The sequence below is a fragment of the Zalophus californianus genome, chromosome 1 (genome assembly GCF_009762305.2).
Source record: "Zalophus californianus isolate mZalCal1 chromosome 1, mZalCal1.pri.v2, whole genome shotgun sequence".
Classification (NCBI taxonomy): Eukaryota; Metazoa; Chordata; class Mammalia; order Carnivora; family Otariidae; genus Zalophus; species Zalophus californianus.
In genome coordinates, this window is record NC_045595.1 from 132,166,678 (window position 1) to 132,187,487 (window position 20,810).

A 20,810-nucleotide genomic window follows, 5' to 3' on the forward strand; every position below is an offset into this window, starting at 1 on the left:
CCGATCCCCCCTTCATTTCTCCCTTCCTACTATCTTCTTCTTTTTTTTTTTTTAACATATAATGTATTATTTGTTTCAGAGGTACAGGTCTGTGATTCATCAGTCTTACACAATTCATAGCGCTCACCATAGCACATACCCTCCCCATTGTGTATCACCCAGCCACCCCATCCCTTCCACCCTCCACCACTCCAGCAACCCTCAGTTTGTTTCCTGAGATTAAGAATTCCTCATATCAGGTTGTTCAGTGCAAGGGCTGACTGAGGAGGCTCTGTGTCTGCGGCTAGTGGGTCAGCTGCAGGTCCTTGCTGTCATCCCGGTTTTCAGGAAGAACTAAAGATGGCTGAATTTCTAGATGACCAGGACACTCAACTGTGTGACAGTTGCAAAAAAGGAATTCCTGTGTTTAATTTTACCATCTATGAGATCCACTGTCAAAGGAACATTGGTATGTGTTCTATCTGCAAGGAACCATTTCCCAAATCTGACATGGAGAGTCACATGGCTACAGAACATTGTCAGGTGACCTGCAAATGTAATAAGAAGTTGGAGAAGAGGCAGTTAAAGAAGCATGAGAAGACTGAGTGTCCTCTACGGCTTGCCCTTTGCCAGCACTGTGATTTGGAACTTTCTGTTCTCAAACTGAAGGACCATGAAGATTACTGTGGTGCCCAATGGAGTTATGTGGCAATTGTGCGCGCTACTGGTGAAAGATCTAAGACTCATCCTGAAGTTTGTGGAAGAGATGGGGAGGAAAAGAGAGATGAGGTTGCCATGCCTCCTAATGCATATGATGAGTCCTGGGGTCAAGACGGCATCTGGATTGCATCCCAACTCCTCAGGCAAATTGAGGCTCTGGACCCACCTATGAGGCTACCCCAAAGACCCCTGAGAGCCTTTGAATCAGATCTTTTCCATAGTAGAACTACCAACCAAAGGAACATGACAGCCCAGTTTCCAATTCAGAATAATCTATTGGAAGTACAAGAAAGGCAGGAAAGGAATAGAAACTGGCAGCCCCCCAAAAAGAGGGTGGTGAAGACAGTGTAAACTTGGACTTCATGTTGGCCCTAAGTCTGCAAAATGAAGGGCAGGCCTGCAGTGTGGCAGAGCAGGACTTCTGAGGGCTGTATGTGGTACAGACCAGTCCCTTGAAGGTTCCAGTGCTCTGAATGACATGAAGGGTGCAGCTGACTGGACCATGTTGCCTTGTGAATTTTGTGAGGAGCTCTACCCAGAGGAACTTCTGATAGACCATCAGACAAGCTGTAATCCTTCCTGTGCCTTACCTTCACTTAGTATGGGCAGTACTTCCCTCAAAGGGGTGGAGGGCCCTGATGTCATCTTCCAAAAGTTTTTGCAGCAGGCTGTGAGTAACCAGTTAGACTCTTTGATGGGCCTGAGCAATTCACCCCCCATGGAGGATAGCATCATCATCCCATGTGAATTCTTTGGGGTACAGCTGGAGGAGGAGGTGCTGTTCCATTACCAGGACCAGTGTGACCAACGCCCAGCCACAGCAAACAACCATGTGACAGAGGGGATTCCTAGACAGGATTTCCAGCCTCCAGAGACCTCACCAGAGCTGCCCAAGAGGCGTGTCAGACACCAGGCCGGGCATGCAATTGAAACAGCCGTAATGCAGCCATGGCCACTGGACACGTTCCAGTGATTCACCCAGTGCGAAATCTCTACCCAGAAAACCTTGTACCCACCTTCCCCCGTGGGCCCTCAGGGAGGTACAGAGTAAGTGGTAGGAGTGAAGGTGGCAGGAACTCGCGGGTCACCTCCACAGCTGCCAACTAACGAAACAGAACTGCAAAGGCAAAAACCCCCAAGCAACAGGGAGCTGGGAATGCAGAGGAGGAAGATGAGGAGGAGTAATGGTGTCACAGAACACCTGCACAGTGGTTCTATCTTTTCTGCACAGCAGCACTTGCCGTGGTTCAGGCCCCATCTCTTGGACTCTGTGGGCAGGGGAGATTTTACAGATTTTAACTTTTTGTAGGTTGTGGCCGTTTTGTGTCTTTTGAGATTGTGCTGTGGGTGTTTGAGGGTTTGGGGGAGGGTTAGCGGGGAGGCTGTTGAGAAATGTTTCATCTTTAGCTACTGCCTTTTGGCTGCACAGAAATACAAGTTATGGCCTCTCAGCCCACCAGGGCTCCATCTTTTGACATACTATTGCCACTGCTTCTTGGTGCTGTGTAGTCCTGGTGGAAAGAGGAGAGAGGGTTCTGGAAACCTGGTACTCACCAGTGAAGTGATTCTCTTCTCTGCTGGGGCCTCACTTTGGGAACTTTTAGGTACCCTCTCCTGTGTACTGTCCCTTCCCACTCTAGAATTTGGGCCTCTGGTGTGTATGGAGGCATTCTGGTAAAGTGTTAAGGCCATTTGCAATATATGTTAGGAACAAGGCTTTGGAGATGAGTTGAGCTAGAGGTGAGTGCACTAGAGGCTTTGTTTAAATATGCTTCTTTGGCATTTGGTGTAACTGCCTTCTGTTTCTGGTGGGGAGCATGGATCCTTTGTCTTTACTGTCTTCTGATGGAGAAGGCTGGGGGCTCCCTGTTGCCACACCATGCTGGGCTCTGCCTGGATCAGGACTGAGGCCTAAGCTCCATGGCTTGCCGTGAAAACCAAGTATCAGAGCTGCCATCCCCTCTTTATTTTACTACTACTACTACTACTACTATTATTATTAACATACTTGTAATAGAAATAAAGTTTGTACTTGGAGTTCAAAAAAAAAAAGAATTCCTCATATCAGTGAGATCATATGATACTTGTTTTTCTTGGAATGACTTATTTTGCTTAGCATAATACCCTCTAGTTCCATCCACATCATTGCAAATGGCGAGATTTCGTTGTTGTTGTTTTTGATGGCTGCATAATATTCCATTGTGTATATATACCACATCTTCTTTACCCATTCATCTGTTGATGGACATCTTGGCTCTTTCCACAGTTTGGCTATTGTGGACATTGCTGCTATAAACATTGGGGTGCATGTACCCCTTTGGATCACTACATTTGTATCTTTGGGGTAAATACCCAGTAGTGTAATTGCTGGGTCATAGTGTAGCTCTATTTTCAACTTTTTGAGGACCTTCATACTGTTTTCCAGAGTGGTTGCACCAGCTTGCATTCCCACTAACAGTGTAGTGTTTTCTCTGCATCCTCGCCAACATCTGTCATTTCCTGACTTGTTAATTTTATAGGCCTAGGATTTTTTAAACAAAGGCCTGTTTAGGGTTGGCTTGGGGGTGGCCAGTCCCATCTGTCTCTTTTCTTTTTCACCAGAGAAGGCTCTTAACTCCCCCTCAGACCAAGGCAAATCCATATTTGAAAGACATAAAGGCTTAGCTGATAATCCATTTATTCAGCAAATACTTTTTTAGTGCTTACTCTCCCTACCCTCTGTCAGGTACTAATGTAGGTGCTTGGTAACCAAAGCAGACAGTATTTCTGCCTTTATGCAGCCTATATTCTGGTTGAGGAAACAGATGCTAAATAATAAACATACAATTAAGGATTATATAATAGTTAATAGTGCTATGTGCTATAGAAAAAGGAAATAAAGTAAGATACTCTTCTGTGGGGAATGGGGAGTCCCATTTTTAATTCCAAATTAAAATAAGAAATTGTTTTCTTTGTATAAATATTTCTATAAATTTATATAAACACATATTCATATAATTATTTATAGTTATTATGTAAATGAGATTATTTGTTTATTTTTCACATTTTTAATTTTATTATGTTATGTTAATCACCATACATTACATCATTAGTTTTTGATATAGTGTTCCATGATTCATTGTTTGCGTATAACACCCAGTGCTCCATTTAGTACGTGCCCTCTTTAATACCCATCACCAGGCTAACCCATCCCTTCACCCCCTCCCCTCTAGAACCCTCAGTTTGTTTCTCAGAGTCCATAGTCTCTCATGGTTCGTCTCCCCCTCCGATTTCTCCCCCTTCATTTTTCCCTTCCTGCTATCTTCTTCTTTTTTTTTTTTTAACATATAATGTATTATTTGTTCCAGAGGTACAGGTCTGTGATTCAACAGTCTCACATAATTCACTGTGCTCATCATAGCACATACCCTCCCAAGTGTCTTTCACCCAGCCACCCCATCCCTCCCACCCTCCACCACTCCAGCAACCCTCAGTTTGTTTCCTGAGATTAAGAATTCCTCATATCAGTGAGATCATATGATACATGTCTTTCTCTGATTGACTTATTTTGCTCAGCATAATACCCTCCAGTTCCATCCACGTTTTTGCAAATGGCAAGATTTCATTCCTTTTGAGGGCTGCATAATATTCCATTGTATATATCTATATCTATATACAATGTGTATATATATATATATATATATATATACATACCACATCTTCTTTATCCATTCATCTGTTGATGGACATCTTGGCTCTTTCTGTAGTTTGGCTATTGTGGACATTGCTGCTATAAACATCGGGGTGCACGTACCTTTTCGGATCCCTACATTTGTATCTTTGGGGTAAATACCTAGTAGTGCAATTGCTGGGTCGTATGGTAGCTCTATTTTCAACTGTTTGAGGAACCTCCATACTGTTTTCCAGAGTAGCTGCACCAGCTTGCATTCCCACCAACAGTGTAGGGGGGTTCCCCTTTCTCTGCATCCCTGCCAACATCTGTCATTTCCTGACTTGTTAATTTTAGCCATTCTGACTGGTGTGAGGTGGTATCTCATTGAGGTGTTGATTTGGATTTCCCTGATGCCGAGCGATGTTGAGCACTTTTTCATGTGTCTGTTGGCCATGTGGATGTCTTCTTTGCAGAAATGTCTGTTCCTGTCTTCTGCCTACTTCTTAATTGGATCACTTGTTCTTTGGGTGTTGAGTTTGAGAAGTTCTTTATAGATTTTGGATACTAGCCCTTTATCTGATATGTCATTTGCAAATATCTTCTCCCATTCTGTCAGTTGTCTTTTGGTTTTGTTGACTGTTTCTTTTGCTGTGCAAAAGCTTTTTATCTTGATGAAGTCCCAATAGTTCATTTTTGCCCTTGCTTCCCTTGCCTTTGGCGATGTTTCTAGGAAGAATTTGCTGTGGCTGAGGTCAAAGAGGTGGCTGCCTGTGTTCCCCTTTAGGATTTTGATGGACTCCTGTCTCACATTGAGGTCTTTCAACCATTTTGAGTCTATTTTTGCGTGTGGTGTAAGGAAATGGTCCAGTTTCATTCTTCTGCATGTGGCTGTCCAAGTTTCCCAACACCATTTGTTGAAGAGACTGTCTGTTTTCCACTGGACATTCTTTCCTGCTTTGTCAAAGATTAGTTGACCATAGAGTTGAGGGTCCATTTCTGGGCTCTCTTTTCTGTTCCATTGATCTCTGTGTCTGTTTTTCTGACATTATTGTGAGATTATTTTATTAATTATTTTTTGGTAGGTTATTCTGTCATATTAAAAATCCCAATAAATTGCCCAGCTACAATAATTACTGTTCATGAATGCCTACAATGTCACAGATCTGTGGTAAATATTATTATATTTAATTCTTATACCAATACAGAATTACAGGGCACTTACTATGTTCTGGAGAATGTGTTAGGTACTTCATGCAACGTTATCTCACTTATCTTAGCACTTGGAAAATTAAATATATAACATACCCTTTTTTCAGAGGAATAAGTTGAGACTCTGTGAGGTTAGGTAAGTTGTTCAAGGTGATACAGTCATAAGGCACAAAGTAGGGATTCAAAATTGAAGTCAATTTAGCTGGAGCCCACAGCCTTTTCTTGGACCCTGGACCAGCTCCCGAAGGTGTGACTCTTGTCCCTCTGTTACTCCCTGCCTCAACACCAGAAACTATTGATCTTCTCCTGAACAATAGTGGACTTTATTCATTAATGCTGTTATTCATTCATTCATTCAATAAACATTGATTGTATTAGGATTTGGATTTTCAAAAATGGAAAAGTTATAGCTCCCACCCTGAAGGAACTCATGGTTTTATGGAGAAACAGACATGTAAAAATTTACTTTTATAAAATTCAGTCAGTTTTATAAAGAGGTATGCACATATGGCAAAACTCTGAGGCTGTTCTGACAAAACCTCTGAACTTAGCAAAGACTTTTTTTTTTGCTTTTTATTTGTAGTAAGAAATGCATTGTAGACCATGATCAGAATGCATCTTTACACATAAAATTGAAAAAAAAATTTCATGAAAAATACTTCTGTCTAGCATGGATACGGTATTCTAACATTGCTTACTCTTTTGTATTCTCTTGAAATAAAACTTCTGGTCTTGACAGGTGGTAAGAAGATGTGACGTTTAGGCTAACTCTTAAGAGATGAATCAGATATTGCCAGATAAAGTAGGAAAGGGTATTCTGGGCAAAGAATGGCTTGTACAGAGGTCCTGAGGCGGGAAAAGTGGTGTGGAGGGGAGGGGGCTCAAGTTGAAATCGGGAAGATAGATGAGCACCAGTTTGTGAAGGTTGTGAAGAACCTATAGGTGAAGATATAATAATAGTACTTTGTTCTTTAGACCAGTGTTTCTCAAACTTGAATTAATATATGAATCACCTGGAGATCTTATTAAGATGCAGATCTGATTTGTTAGACTTGGAGTAAGGTCCCAGTTTCTGCATTTCTAACAAGGTTCCAGGTGGTGCATTTTGGCTAGTAAGGCTCTACAGCGTTGGATAGCCTTGAAAGGTTCAATTAGAGCAGTGACATGGGTAGATTTTTCCTTTGAAAACATCATTGTAATGGCCAGGTGGAGGATGAATTTTGAGGATTAGGAAGGAAGCTCAGTTTGGAGATTACTATAGTTGCTTAAGTCATCGCTGCTTCAGATCCTAATTAGAGTAATAGGAGTTTGAAAAGAAGAGGAGAAACCATAGAGAAATTTGTAAGATGTAATTCCAGGGTTTGGGTGATTAATTAGAGGTTGAGACAGAAAAACCAACAAGGATGGGCATTTGTTGCTTGAGAAACTAAGAGTTGCTTTTTACCAATCTAGAAAGGGGGGGTGTGCACCTGGGTGGCTCAGTCAGTTGAGAGTTAGGCTCTTGATTTCAGCCCAGGTCATGATCTCAGGGTCGTGAAATGGAGTCCCACATCAGTCTCTGTGCTCAGTGGGTAGTCTGCTTGAGATTCTCTCTCTTTCCCTCTGCCCTTCCACCTGCTTGCACGTGCTCTCTCTTTCTTTCTCTGAAGTAAATCTTTAAAAAAATGTAGAACGGGAAGAATGCATGTTTGGGCTCTATTTCTTTCTCTCTGTATACCTACCTCTCTCTCTCTCCCTTTGTCCCCCCCTCTCACTTGCTCCCTCATTCCCTGCAGAGTTGTGGAAGACAGTGGGGGTTAGGTTTTAGCATACTGAACTTGAACTTGAGCTGGCTTTAGGACTGATGCTGGAGGGTGGATTTGGGAGTCATTAGCATATAGATCATGGTGATCCTGAAGAGGGAGAGATGGCCAGGAATGTGTAGTATGAAGAAGATCAAGTCAAAGAGCTTTTTGGGGATGAAGGAGAGTCCCTCACTGAAGTTGGTGGAGTCAGAAACAGGGAATTGGAGGGATTAGAGAATCAGGGAAGTGGTTGGAGTCCAAGAAGCCACAGAGGGAGAGTTTCAAGAAAGATGAGTGAGCAAGTTGATAGAGTTAATCAAGGGAATTACCACTCTTCCTGAATGAGGCCATAGAGAAGACAAGAGGATCAATTAAAGAACACTGAGAAACTATTATATTTTCAGGACCGTATATGACCTTAGGAAAGGTCTGGAAGGTCTGGATATAACATATCAAGGGGAAAAATGGACCCATATTTATTGACCGTAAGGCACAAGGAAAAGGGAGGATTCAAATATATTACCAGTATTATGGGTCTGGGCGCTTAGGGTCACACATGAACAGAATCAGAGAAGTTAGGAAAGGGAGCTGTTTTTTGGTGGGATGGGGCAAATAGATATTTTGGATATATTTAGAAATGTCCTGTAGCTTACCTTAAGTATGGCATTAATTTGGGTGGAAAGTCAGGGTTAGAAATGTAAATTTTAAATACCATCCACAGACAAGTGGTATAAGAACGGGGTTCCCTGTAGTTCTGAAAAGTGAAGACCATGTGTTTTAGACCTGGAGTCAGTTTATCTTGTCTCATTTAAAGAAGCCAAGTTATATATTACATATTATTTTACTCATATCATATCATATGCCTTGGTGCGTGAGATACCACTGGTTGTATTGATGGCAGGGAAGAGCTTGTGAAGAAGACAATGATGAAACTCCCAGGCAGAAGGTTATCCCAGAGAATTGGTGGCCAGTTCACTGATAAAGAGCACATAACCAACTCTGCCACTCAATCTAAATCATCATTCTTAATCTGTCTGCATACCAGTCTGGCTCCCTTCCAAGGCCTGTTGACACATGCAGTGCCATTCTGCAGATTAATAAAAGATGTTCCTTCTGGGTGGATGAGTTACAAAATAGCACCCTTCCTCCCAGCTATTGAAGTCCAGCCCTAGGACATACCACTTTGTCAGCATAAATCCTGGCTGGATTTTACCCCCATTTTACCCCCGTGGTCTCTGGGTGAACTGTACAGATTGCACAACGAACTGCACATAGCAGCCCTTCTCTCTCTTTCTCTTTCTCTCTCACTCTTTCTCACTGTCTCCCTTCCTCTTCCCCTACCTTTCCCTTTCTGTCCTCTCCTTGCCATTGGATGATAATAAGATGAAAGAGTTGGAGTTCAGGAAGCAATATTTTCATATTTTTTTATTTTATTGTATTTTTTCATATTCTTTTAAAAAATTGTGGTAAAATATACATAACATAAAATTCACTATTTTAATAATTTTAAAGTGTACAGTTCAGTGGCCTTAAGTACATTCACTTCGTTGTGCAACTATGACCACCATCCATCTCCAAAACTTCTTATCTTGAAAAACTGAAACTCTGTATCCATTAAGCAATAATTCCAAATTTTCCTTTTCCCCCAGCCTCCAGCAACCACCATTCTACTCTCTGTCTATTTGAGTTTGACTACTCTAAGTACCTCATACAAGTGGAATCATACAGTATTTGTCCTTTTGCATTGGCTTATTTCACTTAGCATAATATCTTCAATATTCAACCATGTTGTAGCATGTATTAGAATTTCCTTTTTAAGACTGGATAATATTCCATTGAATATACAATAATATTCCATTGAAAATACTACATTTTGTTTATCCATTCATCTCTCTATGGACACTTGAGTTGCTTCTACCTTTTAGCTATTGTGAATAATGCTGCATGTACAAATATCTGTTTGAGTTCCTGCTTTCAATTCTTTTGGATATATATCCAGAAGTGGAATTGTTGGATCATATGGTATGGCATTTTCATATTCTTGAATGTTGTTTCTTATTAACTGAAGTCTCTTCAAAAGTCTAGCACTTAACTTTGACACTTTTTCTTGCAATAAAGGCATAATACACATGTAAGTCATGTATTGAGTAATTCAGTTCTGCTTTCTTCACCTTTGACTATGCTCTGTCACATTCCTGATTCTTCATAGTAATTTGGGAGATTCTGGTAACTTTCCAGTCACTGTTAGTTACTAAAGACTAGCACAGCCCAATTACTAGGCTCACCCCTTTCACTGCCCTTACCGCCCCCCCCCACATCCTTCCCCTACCCCCTAGTTCAGGCTTGACAAAAGGCCCAGCAGGGTTTGGGGGAAGGGTTCTGCTCTTCCATACACCTCCCTTTCTGTCTTCAGGTTCTAGCTCCCCATGGGTAGGAAGAGGGAAAGCAACTGCCTACCTCTTGGTCTTTACTCCCTTTTCTAGACATTCCATAGAGAGACCTTTCCTTGGTTGCACCCTACAGTCCTATATTTAGCTGCTACTGCAATTGATTAGGTCACTACTCTGGCCCTGTTGTTGAAACTTCTTATGTGTATGATTCCTTGGCTTTGTCTTTTGCCCCTAACTGAATCAAAGCTGTTTGTGTTACATACATCCTGTATATGTTGGCATTGTGTATATCTCTCCAGGTTCATCCCTGAGTCATTGTGCTGGATTTTCCTGTTGTCAGATACCTTTGGTAACCCAGATATTTACAACTTCTTCGGGTGGGAATTTTGTGGATCTATTATGCTTGAATTTTACTTTTTTGCATTTTAGGGATTAAGCTTAGTTCCCAGTTATTGAAGCACATCTCGTCTCCAGATCTTAGGGCTAAGAACTAAGAACTAGATTCTGACTTTCCCCATAGCCTGGCCTACCTCTATTAGATAAACACTGCATGGTCTTTGGGGCTCCTCCTAGTTCTACTTCTTCATAAACTAACTCTTATAAAAATAAGAATTTTGGGGAGATGCCTGGGTGGCTCAGTTAGTTAAGCGTCTGCCTTCGGCTCAGGTCATGATCCTGGGGTCCTGGGATCGAGCCCCATATTGGGCTCCCTGCTCAGTGGGGAGTCTGCTTCTCCCACTCCCTCTGCTCCTTCCCCTCCCCCTGCTCCTGCTCTCTCTCTCTCTCTCTCAAATAAAATCTTTTTAAAAAGGATTTTTTTAAATTAAAATTTTTCACTCAAAATTTAAAAATTAAAAGTTATAACAAGAAATAAATATCACTTGAAATTACATTGTTCAGGAATAAGTACTATTGCCACATAATGCACATAAAGATGATATAGATATAGATATAGATATAGTTGAGGTTACATAATATAGAGATTTTTGAATACTGAGTTTTTCACTTAAGTATGAATATTTTTCCATGTCACTAAGAAACAAGATCTCGAATGGGCATATTGCATTCTATTGTATTTATCACAAGTGAGCTGATAATTTTCCAGATTTTGAGCATTTATAGTAATAATAACAATAGCTAATACTTATTCAGTACTTACTGTATTAGTCACTTTTTAAGTGCTTTATATGTGTTAACTCATTTAATTCTCATAACACTTTTTTTTTAAAGATTTTATTTATTTATTTGAGATAGAGAGCACGAGAGGGAAGAGGGTCAAAGGGAGAAGCAGACTCCCTGCTGAGCAGGGAGCCCGATGCGGGACTCGATCCCGGGACTCCAGGATCATGACCTGAGCCGAAGGCAGTCGCTTAACCAACTGAGCCACCCAGGCGCCCTCTCATAACACACTTTAAAGATTCCCATTTTACAGGTAATAAAACTGACACATAGGTTAATTATCAAAGTTATAAGGTTGTAATTGGAAGTTGATCAAGTTGTAATTGGAACTCAGCTAGTCTGGCTCTAGAATTTATAATCCTAACCACTATCCCGTCTGACTCACTGTATAAGTATCTTTGTGGAAAACAAAATCTTTATCTGCATTTTTGATGGTTTCTACTCGGAAGATTCCTAGAGGTGGAATAACTAGGTCAAGAGTTATGAAGGCTTTCAAACCTTTAAAGAATGCTGGCCAGTTACCCTCTGGAAGACTTATACCCATCCACATTTACACCAATAGTAGGAAGAGCTTTCCTGCACACTGGCTTCGATCAGTGTTGTTTAATTCCTCCTTAATAACTTTGTGGTCTCTCTGAATAGTTTAAATATTGAGGGATCCAGGGTTCTTCTAAAAAAACAAAGGATTTGGGGGCACCTGGGTGGCTCAGTTGGTTAAGCGTCTGCCTTCAGCTCAGGTCATGGTCCCAGGGTCCTGGGATCGAGCCCCGCATTGGGCTCCCTGCTCAGCAGGAAGCCTGCTTCTCCCTCTCCTGCTCCCCCTGCTTGTGTTCCCTCTCTCCTGTCTCTCTGTCAAATAAATAAATAAAATCTTTAAAAAAATAAAAATAAAAAAAACAAAGGACAATTTATACAAATGCAGATTCATTTGTATATATGCCTCAGATTATACTATATCCTGTTTTATTGAACTACATATAAATGACCTTCCTTATGTCATCACTACTATATGTGTGAGTGTGAACTGAGACTGCTTGTGACCAAGATTGGGGGGTCATTACACCTGTCGAGAGTGCCCTTTCAAATATAGTCTTATTTTGACAGCTGCTGTCATGGGTGATATTTATGGTATTTTCTCAAGCTTTTAGGCAGTTGGAAGTCCTTCTACATTGATAATCTTATACTACTCTTTGGGTTTAAAAAATACTCAGCACAGTGAAAATATATCCTGCTCATATGTATTTTTTAAAAGATTTTATTTATTTACTTGAGACAGAGAGAGAAAGCACAAGCCAGGGGAAGGGGCAAAGGAAGAAGGAGAAGTGGACTCCCTGCTGAGCAGGAAGCCCAACTCGGGGCTCAATCCCAGGACCCTGGGATCATGACCTGAGCTGAAGGCAGACACTTAATGGACGGAGCCAGGCAGGTGCCCAGCTCACATGTATTTTTACTCTGCATTAGCTTTATGTAGTATGCAGAGTCTTACAGAGTATCTGCATCTCCAGGTAACCGTAAACTTTGGTAACCTGGGTTTTATCTCTGGAACATAAATTCTCTATTACCATCCTGAATTCAAGGAATACTGAGACTAGAGGGCAGAAATGCCAATTTTTTTTTTTTTTTAAGAAAGGTTGATGAAAATTCCATGGAAATGTAACAGGAAAGACAATTTTAGCAATTTCTACAGTGATTTGGACAACTTCAATTTGGAATCTAAAGTAGTCCTTGTGATTGGATAAAAATTAATCACCTGTCCTGCACTAGTTCTTTGGATTAGTATTTTATCTTCACTCTCTTCCAAGAGAGTCTTCATGGAATCACACGTTTCATTCTGCTTCGTTAAGATTCTGTGTCTTTTAGTCTCAGGTACAGCTTAGTCTTTGAAAAGCTTTAGATTCCAAGTCAGTGCGCAAGAGGAAGGCGAAAGGCTGGAAACCTGAAGCAAATAACAAACGCACAGTCTACTGTGTAATATCTGGAAAACTGTGTTGCTTGTGACTCTTTTTAGTTTTTATTTTTTAAGTGTGACTCTTGGTAGAAGCTTTGTCTTGAACACAATGCTGTTGTTAAGAGCGAGTGAAATGACTGGAGCTGTGCTGAGGAAAAAAAGTGGGCTGAAGGATTTAGAGCCGACCACTATAACCCAAATGCTGCAATTATCTGCAGCTGAAAACAAGTAGCTTTTAATGTGTCCATTTGGCCAAGGAGAGGAGAATTATAGACTATTGCTCTCTCCTTTTCCTGCTCTCAGACTCTGTCTTCTTCTTCTTTATATAGTTTATCATCCATAATTTCAGGATGTATTTTGCTTCTTTAAGCTGTTTTATCTGTAGGCTTATGAGGTCACTCGTGTGAATTCCTTTGTTAGTCATCTCACCTTTTGCCTTGATGATAGAAAATTGATCAGGCCTAAAGTACAAGTTCAATAGACAACCCCCTTGGTCCTTTGTCTAGGAGAATAGCTACCATTGAAGGCCATGAGCAGGTTGCTATTAATATGACAGCCTGCTCTATCTCCCACTGTAATTTATAATGAAATACCTAATCTCCATTATTTTGATCCAAGCAGGCGATCCCATGAAAAAGTCTTTTCATCCAGTTCCCAATGGCTGTTACATGAGAAATGGCAAACCAATAATTTTTGTCAAGTTTTTTAAGCCAACAGAAATGCTTTTCCACTGCTACAGTTTCAAAAGGCACAGATAAAGCTCATTCACTGAGATGAATGAAAAAGCCATCTGGGGTTTTTCTTTTTGACTTCCTTTCCTTTTCTCCATCCTTGTAATCAAATTTGAGCAAAATCAAATGGGGCTTTCTATGAAAGTACCTTTTGTTGATCTGAACGAGCTGGTAATTTACAAAATACCCTTCCTTTGTGAGGAAGGCTAAAGAAAAAAAGAATCAGTAGCTTTTAAAGCTGGGCCTTAGTGGGACTCTAAATGCAATGAAAGCAGTCTGTGTTGAGAGATTGAAATGCATTTCAAAGCCAGGCCTGACTCAGGGTACAAGGAAGAACAGACCTATGTGCATTTTGTAGGAAGAAAAATGTGAATGGAAAAGGGAGAAAGGGAGAGAAACAGGGGGAAAATCTGGATAATACATTAAAGTAACCGTAATTTTGGAGATGCATTCGTCTTACTGAAATTGTGTACGTAACCAGTGATACCGAAGTCGGATATTTGCTCAATCAGGATGCTCAACAATTTGAGCCTTTACTTTAAAGTTTGGAGCTGCATGGGTTTGTGGAGAAAGTCGGCTTGGGATGTGTGTGATGTTTTTCTCCAACTTTTCCTTTTTCTTCTTTCCTTTGGGATCTTGTGGGAAGTACCTCAAGAAAACCTGAAGATGTTAATATTTCAGACAACTAATTCTTGCTGTTTTCCCTCTTTTTGCCTGCTAGACTTCCTCGTGGCAGTAATTCTTCTCCACCCCCTTTGAATTCAGAAAGATGGCATAGAAATCTCAGAAACAGTAAGTAATGTGTGATATTTTCTTCAATTACTTTTAATAGTCAGTTGTAATAAAGCTGAAATTTGGTTATTGGAGGAGTTTGGAATCATCATGCATGCCTAGACAGAAAATAGGTTTTGTGGAGCATTTGCATTTTTAGATAGCAATTACTTTTGGTTTGGTATAATTGTTTATCACAATATTACTATCGTAATACTGAATGTGTTTTTCATTACTGCTCTATCCTGTATATTCTGATAGCTAAGTATTGTGTGGCACATAATGTATGCATTCTTAGCACAACAGTTTAAGAAACAATGCAAAAATTGTAGGGAACTATCTTTGGAGATGTTTTCTTGTTTCAAGCTCCACACAGTCTTCCTCACACATTTATAGTTTTGATTCCTAGTAGTCATATTTTTTAAGGACTTTTCTATTTGTGCTTGAAATAAAATTCTTCTATAAATTATATGAGTTTATTTTTTCCAAAGTAAATACCCAGAGAAAGGCAAGAGTTGTTTTGATATTACAAACCAATCAAACAATTTTTAAGGTGGCTTCAGCTACATGTCTTATAATTCAGTCAAGCATTATAACTAAAATAAAAATGCTTCATTTAGAGGTATTTTTCTTCCTTTAGGAAAGTGAAAAGTCTGTTTTCATCTTCCCCAAAATAAGACACATGTGTTATCTGAAGACATAATTCCTTGAATTAGAGTACGTGTCACAAGTATTTTTTTTAACGTAGATGCCGCATTGGCATTTCTCAGTAACTATGGTCATGCCTTAAATATATAAATGCCTTAGTCAGAATGAAGTGATATGGGGCCGAATCAGTTCTAATGTCTCCGTGATAGCTTGAACAGAATATGCATTAGCATGGGCATTGCCAAAGCAAGTGCGACCTGAGAATTCCACATAGGCAACCAAGAGACCTTTGTTTCTGGAGCCAAGAAACAAAACAAGATTAAAGGAAACCAAGACCTATGTTGTTTAACCCTTCAGGTGACCATCAGCCTTTCTTAGAGCTGCAGAAATGGGGAATGGAATCCAGATAGTTTTACAACTCTATGAGGGCCAAACCCTTTTCCCTTCTAACTGTTCCTCATAACAAATCTAAATTCCTGGAAGTCTGTGTTTAAGAGGTCTGTTTTCACTGCCTTTGCAGCTTTAGGTCTCTTTTCCAACTTCCTACAATATTTATCTTTGCCTGTGGTTTTGAGCCATTTGCTGCCTCCTAATGCCTAACTTTAAAATAGCACATGTGGCAAACTGCCAAGAAGGTGGCAGTGGGGTATTGGTTTATATTGGTATTGAAGTTCCAAGGTGGTTGTTACCCATAATTTACAACAGTTGCTATACAACAGATGATTAAAACCTGAGGGGTGGGTGGGAGGGAGAAGAGTAAAACTAATTGGTGCCCTTCTTGATGGATCTAAGTGTGGTTTCTTCCTGTGAAAACAAGTTGGATTGTTGTGTTGTCTGCATGGACACGATGTTCTAGATAATCTGTACGGTGCCATTGTAATCATTGCCTACAATCTTAGATTGATAGAGAAGCACAATATAAAGATCTTTTGTTTGAGAGATGTAATTAATTATACCAATTATGTAGATTTTTTCTCATAATATTGATTTTGTTCCCTTTTATATAAATTAAGCTTGTTGTTAAATTAAAATTATTGGGGTTTTTTTAGCTCTTAAAAGAAAAAGTTTATTATTCAGGAATGTCATTGTTGTTTTTTGCTAATCCATATTAGTACCTGGGCAGTAATACTTGTCTTTTGCTTACTAGTTTCATGTCTAGTCAATCTTATAAGCATTTTGCCAAATTTCTCCTTGTGTTATTATTAAGTACTTTTGGTAAAAGCTAGAGATATTTTGTCTTGATATAGTTGTAAAAACTATGTGTAAAGACATGTTAAGGAATAGATAATCAGGCCTGAAAATCAGCTAAGATTCCTGCATGCTCAGTTTATTGAGGATTAACTGTTTCAAAGCTTTTGCTAGTGGAGAATGAATGTTTCCTTTTCCCCTCAGCGTAGGTATAAGCATTATCCTGTAAGCACCTGGCATTTTTGGGCACTGGAGAGCTAGATATTTCCTACCTAACCACTGGGGCAAGGGGAACCTTCCCAAATCTTTTGTTTGTAGGTCTTGTATTCCTAGATATAGGAATCTGATAATATTGCACACTTCGCTCTTTGCTAAGCCAAAACAAAAACAAACAAACAAAAAACCACTCCTAGAAAGTTTAGAAATCCAAATCTTTGTGGTGTCTTCAAAAGTTATCAGAGGAAAGGAAAAATTGTTAAGTGTCTGAAGCATCTGATACTGATTTTAAAGTTTTATTTTCCTTTATGTAAAATTAAAAGTTCCTTGGGCTTTGTGTTAGGAACTAGTTGCTACCTTTTTATTACACTAGTGGTATTGAGGTTTCAGTGCTTTCATGGATGAGCAATAGAATCCAAAGGTGGAGATGAGGCTCATGCAGCCCCAGTCCTTCTAGGATAGGATAGGAGCCCTGCCCCCTGCATAAGCTCTGCCAGTAGAAGCTATTATCTGCAGATTGTTCTTTTTATAATCTTCAGCAGGATCAAGTAAATCTGCCCATGCTTTGATGTGCTGACAAGCTATAGATTGCTTGACTAATCAGTGTGTGTTAAGAGGTCACATATTCTAGTGTTCAGGATGCAGGAAAGTGGTTGGCTTGGTTTTAATTCCAGGTTTGTGTTGATGAAAGCTCTGTGCTGATCACTGACGTCTTTGGGCCTCGCTTCCCTCAGGTGTCGAATGGGAACATTATCTGTCCCTTGTTTGTTTTTTCTTGCCTCCTATGGATGGGCAGACATTTTGCCATGAATATGATGGTTGGGTCTGGTCAGCTAAGATGGTGATGACATAATGACAAAGAAGATAAGACCAGGTTTCCACAGACATGCTCCCCTGCTAATCCCAGATTAGACTCACCTTTTTATGACAAAAGGGACAAGGCAAGAGAGTACAGGGCAGGTTTTGATCAATGCCAAGGTCATTCCAATTATTGGTCAGACAGCTCCATGAAACCATAAACATGGCAGCAGCATCTGAAGTGGAAGAAGATTCACAGACTCCCATCATGCCCTAAAATTCAGTATGGGGAAACTGGGAACATAAGAGGCAGAAAAACTCTATCACATACACACAAACCACTTTTTACAAGGTTTTGATGTAGGTTGTAATGTAATATGATAGATATAAATAATAACTAAACAATTAGGAAGAGAAAATATAAATTAGTTTAAGACTTTGGAAAAAAAATAACACACATATGAAGGCCATACATTTCAAAGGTTTTTTGTTTTTGTTTTGTGGGTTTTTTTGAGTCATAGACTTGGCCAGAGTTTTTAGCAGCTACAACAAAAATAGCAAAAAAAAAAAAAAAAAAATCATCATCAAAAGGGTAACTTCCATATAGTGGGTATCTTATACATATTAGCCATAATTCTCACAACCACCCCAAAGTCTGTTATCATAACCTTCATTTTACAATGGTGAAAACGCAGAATCAGAGAGATTCAGTGACTGGCCTCTAGTTACACAGGAAGCATGTGGCTATGTAGATTAAATCTGGGCATCATATCCTGGGCCTTCCTTGCACAACATAAATGTCAGCTGTCCCTCAGTCTCTTATATATACAAAACATCTTTCTGTTTTTGTCCAAGGACAACCCACAGCCACAGACCTCAGCTTTCATTGAGGTTCTCTAATAGAGTACCCTTTCACAAAGAGTGAGTGAGCAGTAAATCTTAGTAAAATTTTACAGTATTTTTTACTGAAGGAGAGATGAGGTGGGGTGGGTTGGGAGTTTACTTTGCATATCCCACACCAAACCACTTGACCATCCCTATTGAACATTCTCCTCTGTGAAATACCTTCTTAGTTTGCCAACACTGGAGATTTCTCTCTTTGACCCTTCTTCCCTCATGCTCCATCCAGCTTCCCTACATGTTTTCTTCTATTCTTGGGACCCCCCCTTTCTCTATCTTTAAATTATTTATACCTCTATTTTGCAGAAGCAATATGGTTTTGCCCTAGCTCCTAAAACTAAACTTGCATATCTCAGCCTAATGTTGTGCTTAACACATCCCCAAAAGCCTTCCTGATAACTTAATAGTAGTGAGGATTATGTAGCAATTGAAAAAATCCCCCTATACATTTTTTGTTAGGGAAAGACATTTCATTAAGCTTTTGGTTGTAGCTACCCCTGCTGATGAGTCCAGGGTGCCATAGCAAAACATAAATCCTCCTTTCTGTGGGGCTTTAAATAGAAAAGATAGAGGGAAAGGTGAAATTAAGAATGAGAAAAGCAAAAAAGGAGAAACAATTTACCTCGTAATATAATGTTAAAAGTAAATTTGAGTCTCCTTTTTTTCAGTTGTGTCCCATAAATTCCTTTTTACATGGAATAGGAAACTCTATTCTTAATTTACATATTAGACAAACAATGCCATGTTTACTTAAAGGATAATAGAATGCTAATGCCTAGAAAGAGGCCATAGACACTGAAAAATGGAAAACAAGTCCTCAGCTTTAACATCACAAAGGTTTAGACTTGTGATACATTGAATCATGATTAGGTAGTAGGGCTTTTATCAGTTCAGCTTCTGTGTACTCCTTTTAGAAAATTTGAAGAGAAGCACATGAATCAACTATAATGGTTCAACATATATAATTTGTTTGGACTTCGGGGCATGGAGTAAAAATTGAGAAACATTTTACAAAACTTTTTGGAACCCCAGGCTCAGAAAGTTTTTGGTGAGTCATTGACCTGCACACTGGTATATTTTCTGTGTGGGTTTTTGGTTAAGTTATTCAGGTCTTTGCTTCTGCTTTTTGGCTTAAACAGTTGATGTTACAAGGTTCTTGGAGCTTTGAACTTGATTGTCAGCCAGTGTAGCTCTTTTAGGAAAGGGTGTCCAATCTGTCAGCCTTTCAAAATTGTCTATATTGTCATAGCTCTAATGAGTGTGTCCTTAAAGAGCGAACTGAAGGCTAAAAATAAATCCCTTTTAATATTCACAGACTCCTTGTAGAATGCTCTGAAAATGAAGATGGTAATATTTTTCTTCCCCTGAGACATTTATAAGAACAGATTTAATAATGTGTGATTTCTTTTGTTGGAAGGGCAAACTCTCTTAAATATGTGCTAGATCATTGGGGGTGAAAAGACAGGGTTATAGTAACAAAAATGTGCTATGAAAAAATACCCCATAGCTGTTTTCAAGGTTTTTTTGTTTTTGTTTTTGTTTTTTTTTTAATAAACTGAAGGAAGAGCAAAGTACTTCATTCAGCAGAGTAGTTTAGCTTCCTAACAGTTCAAGGGTAGGATCTGTCAGGATACAGGAAAATGAAGATGTGAGCACAGGGAAAGTTAAGACTTCTCCTCCAGCTTCTGCTGGGGAAGCCAGATCTGGAAGTAAGTCCCTCTAAGCACATAGCAGACCTCTGTTTTCGGCCTTGCTCGGATGACTTCCCCAGAGCAACTTGAAAAATTTTCTCTTTTTTGGACTACTAGGCATGGCCAAGAAGATGGTCACTTGTATTTCCTCATAAAAATTCCAAAATGGACAAGTTACTTTTCTGGCCTCCAGAAAAAAATAAATTTCAGGTGCTTGTAGGGATAGCACCCTCTGTGATCAATACAGTGAAAATGAGGAAAGAAAATGGAAGGAATTGGGGTTAGAAGTATGAAAGGAGGGGGGCACCTGGGTGGCACAGTTGGTTAAGTGACTGACTCTTGGTTTCGGCTTGAGTCGTGATCTCAGGGTTGTGAGATTGAGTCCCGTGTTGCGCTTGCACTCAATGTGCAGTCTGCTTGAGATTCTCTCTCCTCCTTCTGCCCCTCCCTCTTGTGCTCACTTGCACTCTTTTTCTCTCTCTCTAAAATAAATAAATAAATCATAAAAAAAAAGTGTGAAGGGAGAGTAGAGGAGAGAAGATGAGGGAGAGGAAGGGGAAATTCCAGGTATAAACTAAGTTTTAAAATAATTTACTTGTGTTTTAATGCTTTTCTATAATTTGCTCAAGGTGTTTATTTCTTTAGTGCCCACTATGCCAAGGGGTCAAAAACATTTAAATACTTTATAACCTAAAGTCACACAATTTTAGAGCTGTACTCTGTCTTAGAGAGCTCCTATCTCTGGGATTTTCAGGTTGGAGGATGAGCAGTAGAAGAAGGGTGACTCCCCAAAGGGCTTGTCAGGATCTCCAGGTTGCTGTATATTGTTTAAAAAAGCCTATCAAACACATTTAATATTATAATTTTATATTTGGAAAATTAAGCAAATACTGTTTTAATAATTTAAACATCAGAAACCAATGCTCCATAGAACCATCTTGGTCTGATGTCTGATGGAGACATGCAGAGGGTTGGTCATTTTCATCATCCAAAAAGTCTCTGGGTG

General features: G+C 39.7%; 1 protein-coding gene and 1 pseudogene across 2 annotated transcripts in view; both read left to right on the forward strand.

The window, feature by feature from the left end:
* The first annotated feature begins 339 nt into the window (after positions 1-339).
* On the forward strand, positions 340-1,672 carry LOC113915936 (annotated as a pseudogene).
* Positions 1,673-13,936: 12,264 nt separating this feature from the next.
* LOC113916824 overlaps positions 13,937-20,810 on the forward strand; it is a 507,068-nt gene continuing 500,194 nt past the window's right edge. Inside the window, exons 1-2 of one of the 2 annotated variants that reach the window (XR_003518048.2) lie at positions 13,937-14,061; positions 14,314-14,384. The gene's annotated coding sequence lies outside the window, so the exon portion shown is untranslated. Of the gene's footprint in view, positions 14,178-14,313; positions 14,385-20,810 lie in introns of both variants that reach the window. The other variant, XR_003518047.2, reaches the window with a different exon arrangement.